Source organism: Oncorhynchus keta, unplaced genomic scaffold (assembly GCF_023373465.1).
Source record: "Oncorhynchus keta strain PuntledgeMale-10-30-2019 unplaced genomic scaffold, Oket_V2 Un_contig_5129_pilon_pilon, whole genome shotgun sequence".
In the NCBI taxonomy this organism is placed as follows: Eukaryota; Metazoa; Chordata; class Actinopteri; order Salmoniformes; family Salmonidae; genus Oncorhynchus; species Oncorhynchus keta.
Genome location: NW_026288131.1, coordinates 82,501 through 94,927, shown reverse-complemented (window position 1 = coordinate 94,927; position 12,427 = coordinate 82,501). Strand labels below are relative to the sequence as shown.

The 12,427-nt window shown below is 44.2% G+C and overlaps 1 long non-coding RNA gene and 1 pseudogene across 2 annotated transcripts in view; both read right to left on the bottom strand.

Annotated features, from left to right (window-relative positions):
- LOC127925110 (RNA pseudouridylate synthase domain-containing protein 1-like) overlaps positions 1-12,427 on the bottom strand; it is a 70,295-nt pseudogene that overhangs the window by 25,326 nt on the left and 32,542 nt on the right.
- The window catches only part of LOC127925112 (uncharacterized), a 2,718-nt gene continuing 1,203 nt past the window's right edge, over positions 10,913-12,427 (bottom strand). For both annotated transcript variants that reach the window (XR_008119749.1, XR_008119750.1), the window contains exons 2-3: positions 11,956-12,013; positions 10,913-10,937 (exon numbers count right to left, since the gene is read on the bottom strand). This is a non-coding gene — a long non-coding RNA (uncharacterized LOC127925112). The remainder of the gene's footprint in view (positions 10,938-11,955; positions 12,014-12,427) is intronic.

Below are 12,427 nucleotides of genomic sequence, written 5' to 3'. Positions count from 1 at the left end.
CTGGTACTCCCTGTATATAACCATGTTATTACCTCCCTGTATATAGCCATGTTATTACCTGGTACTCCCTGTATATAGCCATGTTATTACCTGGTACTCCCTGTATATAGCCATGTTATTACCTGGTACTCCCTGTATATAGCCATGTTATTACCTCCCTGTATATAGCCATGTTATTACCTGGTACTCCCTGTATATAGCCATGTTATTACCTCCCTGTATATAGCCATGTTATTACCTGGTACTCCCTGTATATAACCATGTTATTACCTCCCTGTATATAGCCATGTTATTACCTGGTACTCCCTGTATATAGCCATGTTATTACCTGGTACTCCCTGTATATAGCCATGTTATTACCTGGTACTCCCTGTATATAACCATGTTATTACCTGGTACTCCTGTATATAACCATGTTATTACCTGGTACTCCCTGTATATATCCATGTTATTACCTGGTACTCCTGTATATAACCATGTTATTACCTGGTACTCCCTGTATATAAGCCATGTTATTACCTGGTACTCCCTGTATATAGCCATGTTATTACCTGGTACTCCCTGTATATAACCATGTTATTACCTGGTACTCCTGTATATAGCCATGTTATTACCTGGTACTCCTGTATATAGCCATGTTATTACCTCCCTGTATATAACCATGTTATTACCTGGTACTCCTGTATATAACCATGTTATTACCTGGTACTCCTGTATATAACCATGTTATTACCTGGTACTCCCTGTATATAGTCATGTTATTACCTGGTACTCCTGTATATAACCATGTTATTACCTGGTACTCCCTGTATATAGCCATGTTATTACCTGGTACTCCCTGTATATAGCCATGTTATTACCTGGTACTCCTGTATATAACCATGTTATTACCTGGTACTCCCTGTATATAGCCATGTTATTACCTGGTACTCCTGTATATAGCCATGTTATTACCTGGTACTCCCTGTATATAGCCATGTTATTACCTGTACTCCTGTATATAACCATGTTATTACCTGGTACTCCCTGTATATAGCCATGTTATTACCTGGTATATAACCATGTTATTACCTGTATATAGCCATGTTATTACCTGGTACTCCTGTATATAACCATGTTATTACCTGGTACTCCTGTATATAACCATGTTATTACCTGGTACTCCCTGTATATAACCATGTTATTACCTGGTACTCCCTGTATATAACCATGTTATTACCTGGTACTCCTGTATATAGCCATGTTATTACCTCCCTGTATATAGCCATGTTATTACCTGGTACTCCTGTATATAGCCATGTTATTACCTGGTACTCCTGTATATAGCCATGTTATTACCTGGTACTCCTGTATATAACCATGTTATTACCTGGTACTTCCTGTATATAGCCATGTTATTACCTGGTACTCCCTGTATATAGCCATGTTATTACCTGGTACTCCTGTATATAACCATGTTATTACCTGGTACTCCCTGTATATAGCCATGTTATTACCTGGTACTCCTGTATATAGCCATGTTATTACCTGGTACTCCCTGTATATAGCCATGTTATTACCTGTATATAGTATGTTATTACCTGGTACCCTGTATATAGCCATGTTATTACCTGGTACTCCCTGTATATAGCCATGTTATTACCTGGTACTCCCTGTATATAACCATGTTATTACCTGGTACTCCTGTATATAACCATGTTATTACCTGGTACTCCCTGTATATAACCATGTTATTACCTGGTACTCCCTGTATATAACCATGTTATTACCTGGTACTCCTGTATATAACCATGTTATTACCTGGTACTCCCTGTATATAACCATGTTATTACCTGGTACTCCCTGTATATAACCATGTTATTACCTGGTACTCCCTGTATATAACCATGTTATTACCTGGTACTCCTGTATATAGCCATGTTATTACCTGTATATAGTCATGTTATTACCTGGTACTCCCTGTATATAGCCATGTTATTACCTGGTACTCCTGTATATAGCCATGTTATTACCTGGTACTCCTGTATATAGCCATGTTATTACCTGTATATAGTCATGTTATAACCTGGTACTCCCTGTATATAGCCATGTTATTACCTGTATATAGTCATGTTATTACCTGGTACTCCCTGTATATAGCCATGTTATTACCTGGTACTCCTGTATATAGCCATGTTATTACCTGGTACTCCCTGTATAGAGCCATGTTATTACCTGGTACTCCCTGTATATAACCATGTTATTACCTGGTACTCCCTGTATATAGCAATGTTATTACCTGGTACTCCCTGTATATAGCCATGTTATTACCTGTATATAGTCATGTTATTACCTGGTACTCCCTGTATATAGCCATGTTATTACCTGGTACTCCCTGTATATAGCCATGTTATTACCTGGTACTTCCTGTATATAGCCATGTTATTACCTGTATATAACCATGTTATTACCTGGTACTCCCTGTATATAACCATGTTATTACCTGGTACTTCCTGTATATAGCCATGTTATTTCCTGTGTGGTGGTGTGTGTGGTGTGTGTGTGGTGTGGTGGTGGTGGTGTGTGGTGTGGTGGTGTGGTGTGGTGTGGTGGTGTGGTGTGGTGGTGTGGTGGTGTGTGGTGGTGTGTCTGTGGTGTGGTGGTGTGGTGGTGTGGTGGTGTGGCAGGGCGTGGTAGGGTGTGTGTGGTGTGGTGGTGTGGTGGTGGTGTGGTGGTGTGGTGGTGTGTGTGTGGTGTGGTGGTGTGGTGGTGTGTGGTGTGTGTGTGGTGTGGTGGTGTGGTGGTGTGTGTGTGGTGGTGTGGTGGTGTGTGTGTGGTGTGGTGTGTGTGTGTGGTGGTGTGTGGTGTGGTGGTGTGGTGGTGGTGTGTGGTGGTGTGGTGGTGTGGTGTGGTGTGTGTGGTGTGGTGGTGTGTGGTGTGTGGTGGTGTGGTGTGTGTGTGTGTGTGGTGTGTGTGTGGTGTGGTGGTGTGTGTGGTGGTGGTGTGTGTGGTGTGTGTGGTGGTGGGTAGGGTGTGTGTGGTGTGGTGGTGTGGTGGTGTGTGTGTGGTGTGGTGGTGTGTGTGGTGTGGTGGTGTGTGTGTGGTGGTGTGGTGGTGTGGTGGTGTGTGTGGTGGTGGTGTGGTGGTGTGGTGGTGGTGTGGTTGTGTGGTGTGGTGGTGGTGTGTGGTGTGGTGGTGTGGTGTGGTGGTGGTGTGGTGGTGGTGTGGTGTGGTGGTGGTGTGTGGTGGTGGTGGTGGTGGTGTGTGTGTGGTGGTGGTGGTGGTGGTGGTGGTGTGGTGTGGTGGTGGCTGTGGTGGTGTGGTGGTGGTGGTGTGGTGGTGGTGTGGTGTGGTGGTGTGGTGGTGGTGGTGTGGTGTGGTGGTGTGGTGGCTGTGGTGGTGTGGTGGTGGTGGTGTGGTGGTGGTGTGGTGTGGTGGTGTGGTGGTGTGGTGGTGGTGGTGTGGTGTGGTGGTGGTGTGGTGGTGTGGTGGCTGTGGTGGTGTGGTGGTGGTGGTGAGGTGTGGTGGTGGTGGTGTGGTGTGGTGGTGTCTGTGGTGGTGTGGTGGTGGTGGTGTGGTGTGGTGGTGTGGTGTGGTGGTGTGGTGGCTGTGGTGGTGTGGTGGTGGTGGTGGTGTGTGGTGGTGGTGGGTGGTGGTGGTGGTGGTGTGGTGGTGGTGGTGGTGGTGGTGGGTGGTGGTGGTGGTGTGGTGGTGGTGTGGTGGTGTGGTGGTGTGTGGTGGTGGTGGTGTGGTGTGGTGGTGGTGTGTGGTGTGGTGGTGGTGTGGTGGTGTGGTGGTGTGGGGTGGTGTGGGTGTGGTGGTGTGGGGTGGTGTGTGGTGTGTGTGGTGGTGTGGTGGTGTGGTGGTGTGTGGTGTGGTGGTGTGGGGTGGTGTGGTGGTGTGTGGTGTGGTGGTGGTGGTGGTGTGGTGTGTGTGTGGTGGTGGTGGTGGTGTGTGGTGTGGTGTGGTGGTGTGTGGTGTGGTGGCGTGTGTGGTGTGTGGTGTGTGTGTGTGGTGTGGTGGTGTGTGGTGTGGTGGTGTGTGTGTGGTGTGGTGGTGGTGGTGTGTGGTGTGGTGGTGTGGTGGTGTGTGTGTGTGGTGTGTGTGTGGTGTGGTGGTGTGGTGGTGTGTGTGTGGTGGTGTGTGGTGTGGTGGTGTGTGTGTGGTGTGGTGGTGTGTGTGGTGTGTGTGTGTGTGTGTGGTGTGGTGTGTGTGGTGTGGTGGTGTGTGTGTGTGTGGTGGTGGTGTGTGTGGTGTGGTGGTGTGTGTGGTGTGGTGGTGTGTGGTGTGGGTGGTGTGGTGGTGTGTGTGTGGTGTGGTGGTGTGTGTGGTGGTGTGGCAGGGCGTGGTAGGGTGTGTGTGGTGTGGTGGTGTGTGTGTGGTGTGGTGGTGTGGTGGTGGTGTGGTGGTGTGGTGTGGTGGTGGTGGTGGTGTGTGTGTGGTGGTGGTGGTGGTGGTGTGGTGGTGGTGTTGGTGTGGTGTGGTGGTGGTGTGGTGGTGGTGGTGGTGTGTGTGTGGTGGTGTGGTGGTGGTGGTGTGGTGGTGGTGTGTGGTGTGGTGTGGTGGTGGTGGTGTGGTGTTGGTGGTGTGGTGGTGTGTGGTGTGGTGGTGGTGGTGTGGTGGTGGTGGTGTGGTGGTGGTGGTGTGGTGGTGGTGTGTGGTGTGGTGGTGTGTGTGTGGTGGTGGTGGTGTGGTGGTGTGGTGGTGTGTGGTGTGGTGTGGTGGTAGTGGTGGTGTGTGTGTGGTGGTGGTGGTGTGGTGGTGTGGGTGTGGTGGTGTGTGGTGTGGTGGTGTGTGGTGTGGTGGTGTGGTGTGGTGTGGTGGTAGTGGTGGTGTGTGTGTGGTGGTGGTGGTGTGGTGGTGGTGTGGTGTGGTGGTGTGGTGGTGGGTGTGGTGTGGTGGTGGTGGTGTGGTGGTGGTAGTGGTGGTGTGGTGTGGTGGTGGTGGTGTGGTGGCAATGAGACTGACAGGGCTTGGGGTTCTCACAACCTGCAGAGACTCTCAATGAGATTGACAGGGCTTGGGGTTCTCACAACCTGCAGAGAGACTCTCAATGAGACCGACAGGGCTTGGGGTTCTCACAAACTGCAGAGAGACTCTCAATGAGACCGACAGGGCTTGGGGTTCTCACAACCTGCAGAGAGACTGGCAATGAGACTGACAGGGCTTGGGGTTATCACAACCTGCAGAGAGACTCTCAATGAGACTGACAGGGCTTGGGGTTCTCACAACCTGCAGAGAGACTCTCAATGAGATTGACAGGGCTTGGGGTTCTCACAACCTGCAGAGAGACTGGCAATGAGGCTGACAGATCTAGAACTAACATTTCTCCGTGCATTTGGTCAGTAACCTGCAGAGAGACTTGCTGTCAGTGAGAGTGACAGATATAGAACTAACATTTCTATGTGAATTTGGTCGGTAAAGAGAGACTTGCTGTCAGTGAGAGTGACAGATCTAGAACTAACATTTTATGTGAATTTGGTCAGTAACCTGCAGAGACTTGCTGTCAGTGAGAGTGACAGATCTAGAACTAACATTTCTATGTGAATTTGGTCGGTAACCTGCAGAGAGACTTGCTGTCAGTGAGAGTGACAGATCTAGAACTAACATGAACTGGGCGCCGTACCTCTGTGAGCTAACCTCACCTCTGTGAGCTAACCTCACCTCTGTGTGCTAACCTTACCACTATCACTGTGAGCTAACTGTACCTCTGTGAGCTAGCCTTACCACTACCTCTGTGAGCTAACTGTACCTCTGTGAGCTAACCTCACCTCTGCGAGCTAACCTCACCTCTGCGAGCTAACCTCACCTCTGTGAGGCTAACCTCACCTCTGTGAGCTAGCCTTACCACTACCACTGTGAGCTAACTGTACCTCGGTGAGCTAACCTTACCACTACCACTGTGAGCTAACCTCACCTCTGTGAGCTAACCTCACCTCTGTGAGCTAGCTTTACCACTACCACTGTGAGCTAACTGTACCTCTGTGAGCTAACCTCACCTCTGTGAGCTAACCTCACCTCTGTGAGCTAACCTCACCTCTGCCAACCTACCTCTGTGAGCTAACCTCACCTCTGTGAGCTAGCCTTACCACTACCACTGTGAGCTAACTGTACCTCGGTGAGCTAACCTTACCACTACCACTGTGAGCTAACCTCACCACTGTGAGCTAACCTCACCTCTGTGAGCTAGCTTTACCACTCACCACTGTGAGCTAACTGTACCTCTGTGAGCTAACCTCACCTCTGTGAGCCATGTCATTACCTCACCTCTGTGATAAAGCCTTTACCACTACCTCTGTCATGTTAACCTGGTACCTCTGTATATAGCCATGTTATTACCTGGTACCTATATTGGTACTCCCTGTACTACCACTGTGAGCTAACTTATTACCTGTGAGCTAACCATGTTACCACTACCTGGTGACTCCTCACCACTGTGAGCTAACTGTACCTCTGTGAGTACCTCACCTCTGTATATAACCATGTAACCTGGTCTTGAGCTAACCTCACCTAGCCATGTCATTACCTGGTACTTACCTGTATAAAGCCATGTTGGTACCTGTATATAGTCATGTTATTACCTGGTACTCCCTGTATATAGCCATGTTATAACCTGGTACTCCCTGTAAATAGCCATGTTATTACCTCCATGTATATAACCATGTTATTACCTGGTACTCCCTGTATATAACCATGTTATTACCTGGTACTTCCTGTATATAGACATGTTATTACCTGGTACTCCCTGTATATAGTCATGTTATTACCTGGTACTTCCTGTATATAGCCATGTTATTACCTGGTACTTCCTGTATATAACCATGTTATTACCTGGTACTCCCTGTATATAACCATGTTATTACCTGGTAATTCCTGTATATAGCCATGTACCTCCTGTATATAACCATGTTATTACCTGGTACTTCCTGTATATAGCCATGTTATTACCTGGTACTCCTGTATATAACCATGTTATTACCTGGTACCTCCTGTATATAGTCATGTTATTACCTGGTACCTCCTGTATATAGTCATGTTATTACCTGGTACCTCCTGTATATAGCCATGTTATTACCTGGTACTCCCTGTATATAACCATGTTATTACCTGGTACTCCTGTATATAGCCATGTTATTACCTGGTACTTCCTGTATATAGCCATGTTATTACCTGTATATAACCATGTTATTACCTGGTACTCCTGTATATAACCATGTTATTACCTGGTACTTCCTGTATATAGCCATGTTATTACCTGGTACTCCTGTATATAACCATGTTATTACCTGGTACCTCCCTGTATATAGTCATGTTATTACCTGGTACTCCTGTATATAACCATGTTATTACCTGGTACTCCTGTATATAGCCATGTTATTACCTGGTACTTCCTGTATATAACCATGTTATTACCTGGTACTTCCTGTATATAGCCATGTTATTTCCCACTGTATATAGCCATGTTGTTACCTGGTACTCTCTGTATATAACCATGTTATTACCTGGTACTTCCTGTATATAGCCATGTTATTACCTGGTACTCCTGTATATAGCCATGTTATTACCTCCCTGTATATAGCCATGTTATTACCTGGTACTCCTGTATATAACCATGTTATTACCTGGTACTCCTGTATATAACCATGTTATTACCTGGTACTTCCTGTATATAGCCATGTTATTACCTGGTACTCTGTATATAGCCATGTTATTACCTGGTACTCCTGTATATAGCCATGTTATTACCTGGTACTCCTGTATATAACCATGTTATTACCTCCCGTATATAGCCATGTTATTACCTGGTACTCCCTGTATATAACCATGTTATTACCTCCCCGTATATAACCATGTTATTACCTGGTACTCCTGTATATAGCCATGTTATTACCTCCTGTATATAGCCATGTTATTACCTGGTACTCCCTGTATATAGCCATGTTATTACCTGGTACTCCCTGTATATAACCATGTTATTACCTGGTACTCCTGTATATAGCCATGTTATTACCTGGTACTCCTGTATATAGCCATGTTATTACCTAGTACTCCTGTATATAACCATGTTATTACCTGGTACTCCTGTATATAGCCATGTTATTACCTGGTACTCCTGTATATAGCCATGTTATTACCTCCCTGTATATAACCATGTTATTACCTGGTACTCCTGTATATAGCCATGTTATTACCTCCCTGTATATAGCCATGTTATTACCTGGTACTCCCTGTATATAGCCATGTTATTACCTGGTACTCCTGTATATAACCATGTTATTACCTGGTACTCCTGTATATAGCCATGTTATTACCTGGTACTCCTGTATATAGCCATGTTATTACCTGGTACTCCTGTATATAACCACATGTTATTACCTGGTACTCCCTGTATATAACCATGTTATTACCTGGTACTCCCTGTATATAGCCATGTTATTACCTGGTACTCCCTGTATATAACCATGTTATTACCTGGTACTCCTGTATATAGCCATGTTATTACCTCCCTGTATATAACCATGTTATTACCTGGTACTCCCTGTATATAACCATGTTATTACCTGGTACTCCCTGTATATAACCATGTTATTACCTGGTACTCCCTGTATATAACCATGTTATTACCTGGTACTCCCTGTATATAGCCATGTTATTACCTGGTACTCCCTGTATATAACCATGTTATTACCTGGTACTCCCTGTATATAACCATGTTATTACCTGGTACTCCCTGTATATAGCCATGTTATTACCTGGTACTCCCTGTATATAACCATGTTATTACCTGGTACTCCCTGTATATAACCATGTTATTACCTGGTACTCCCTGTATATATATAGCCATATTATTACCTGGTACGACCCTGCCTCACACAGGAAGCGGCGCAGGTCCTAATCCAGGCACTTGTCATCTCCCGTCTGGATTACTGCAACTCGCTGTTGGCTGGGCTCCCTGCCTGTGCCATTAAACCCCTACAACTCATCCAGAACGCCGCAGCTCGTCTGGTGTTCAACCTTCCCAAGTTCTCTCACGTCACCCCGCTCCTCCGCTCTCTCCACTGGCTTCCAGTTGAAGCTCGCATCCGCTACAAGACCATGGTGCTTGCTTACGGAGCTGTGAGGGGAACGGCACCTCAGTACCTCCAGGCTCTGATCAGGCCCTACACCCAAACAAGGGCACTGCGTTCATCCACCTCTGGCCTGCTCGCCTCCCTACCACTGAGGAAGTACAGTTCCCGCTCAGCCCAGTCAAAACTGTATATAGCCATGTTATTTCCTGTATATAGCCATGTTGTTACCTGGTACTCTCTGTATATAACCATGTTATTACCTGGTACTTCCTGTATATAGCCATGTTATTACCTGGTACTCCCTGTATATAGCCATGTTATTACCTGGTACTTCCTGTATATAGCCATGTTGTTTGTTACCTGGTACTCTCTGTATATAACCATGTTATTACCTGGTACTCCTGTATATAGCCATGTTATTATCTGGTACTCCTGTATATAGCCATGTTATTACCTGGTACTCCCTGTATATAGCCATGTTATTACCTCCCTGTATATAACCATGTTATTACCTGGTACTTCCTGTATATAGCCATGTTATTACCTGGTACTCCTGTATATAGCCATGGTATTACCTGGTACTCCCTGTATATAGCCATGTTATTACCTGGTACTCCTGTATATAACCATGTTATTACCTGGTACTCCCTGTATATAGCCATGTTATTACCTGGTACTCCCTGTATATAGCCATGTTATTACCTGGTACTCCTGTATATAGCCATGTTATTACCTGGTACTCCTGTATATAACCATGTTATTACCTGATACTCCTGTATATAGCCATGTTATTACCTGGTACTCCCTGTATATAACCATGTTATTACCTGGTACTCCTGTATATAGCCATGTTATTACCTCCCTGTATATAACCATGTTATTACCTGGTACTTCCTGTATATAGCCATGTTATTACCTGGTACTCCTGTATATAGCCATGTTATTACCTGGTACTCCTGTATATAACCATGTTATTACCTGGTACTCCTGTATATAGCCATGTTATTACCTGGTACTCCTGTATATAGCCATGTTATTACCTGGTACTCCCTGTATATAGCCATGTTATTACCTCCTGTATATAACCATGTTATTACCTCCCTGTATATAACCATGTTATTACCTCCCTGTATATAGCCATGTTATTACCTGGTACTCCTGTATATAACCATGTTATTACCTGGTACTTCCTGTATATAACCATGTTATTACCTGGTACTCCCTGTATATAGCCATGTTATTACCTGGTACTCTCTGTATATAACCATGTTATTACCTGGTACTTCCTGTATATAGCCATGTTATTACCTGGTACCTCCTGTATATAGCCATGTTATTACCTGGTACTCCCTGTATATAGCCATGTTATTACCTCCCCTGTATATAGCCATGTTATTACCTGGTACTCCCTGTATATAACCATGTTATTACCTCCCTGTATATAACCATGTTATTACCTGGTACTCCCTGTATATAACCATGTTATTACCTGGTACTCCCTGTATATAACCATGTTATTACCTCCCTGTATATAACCATGTTATTACCTGGTACTCCCTGTATATAGCCATGTTATTACCTGGTACTCCCTGTATATAACCATGTTATTACCTGGTACTCCCTGTATATAACCATGTTATTACCTCCCTGTATATAACCATGTTATTACCTGGTACTCCCTGTATATAGCCATGTTATTACCTGGTACTCCCTGTATATAACCATGTTATTACCTGGTACTTCCTGTATATAACCATGTTATTACCTGGTACTCCCTGTATATAACCATGTTATTACCTCCCTGTATATAACCATGTTATTACCTGGTACTCCCTGTATATAGCCATGTTATTACCTGGTACTCCCTGTATATCACCATGTTATTACCTGGTACTCCTGTATATAGCCATGTTATTACCTGGTACTCCTGTATATAACCATGTTATTACCTGATACTCCTGTATATAGCCATGTTATTACCTGGTACTCCTGTATATAGCCATGTTATTACCTGGTACTTCCTGTATATAGCCATGTTATTACCTGTATATAACCATGTTATTACCTGGTACTCCTGTATATAGCCATGTTATTACCTGGTGCTCCCTGTATATAACCATGTTATTACCTGGTACTCCCTGTATATAACCATGTTATTACCTGGTACTCCCTGTATATAGCCATGTTATTACCTGGTACTCCCTGTATATAGTCATGTTATTACCTGGTACTCCTGTATATAGCCATGTTATTACCTGGTACTCCTGTATATAACCATGTTATTACCTGGTACTCCTGTATATAACCATGTTATTACCTGATACTCCCTGTATATAGCCATGTTATTACCTGGTACTTCCTGTATATAGCCATGTTATTACCTGGTACTCCCTGTATATAACCATGTTATTACCTGGTACTCCCTGTATATAACCATGTTATTACCTGGTACTCCCTGTATATAGTCATGTTATTACCTGGTACTCCTGTATATAGCCATGTTATTACCTGGTACTCCCTGTATATAACCATGTTATTACCTGGTACTCCCTGTATATAACCATGTTATTACCTGGTACTCCCTGTATATAGCCATGTTATTACCTGGTACTCCTGTATATAGCCATGTTATTACCTGGTACTCCCTGTATATAACCATGTTATTACCTGGTACTCCTGTATATAACCATGTTATTACCTGGTACTCCTGTATATAGCCATGTTATTACCTGGTACTCCTGTATATAGCCATGTTATTACCTGGTACTCCTGTATATAGCCATGTTATTACCTCCCTGTATATAGCCATGTTATTACCTGGTACTCCTGTATATAACCATGTTATTACCTCCCTGTATATAGCCATGTTATTACCTGGTACTCCTGTATATAACCATGTTATTACCTCCCTGTATATAGCCATGTTATTACCTGGTACTCCCTGTATATAGCCATGTTATTACCTGGTACTTCCTGTATATAGCCATGTTATTACCTGGTACTCCTGTATATAGCCATGTTATTACCTGGTACTTCCTGTATATAGCCATGTTATTACCTGATACTCCCTGTATATAACCATGTTATTACCTGGTACTCCTGTATATAACCATGTTATTACCTGGTACTCCTGTATATAGCCATGTTATTACCTGGTACTCCCTGTATATAGTCATGTTATTACCTGGTACTCCTGTATATAGCCATGTTATTACCTGGTACTCCCTGTATATAGTCATGTTATTACCTGGTACTCCTGTATATAGTCATGTTATTACCTGGTACTCCCTGTATATAGTCATGTTATTACCTGGTACTCCTGTATATAACCATGTTATTACCTGGTACTCCCTGTATATAACCATGTTATTACCTGG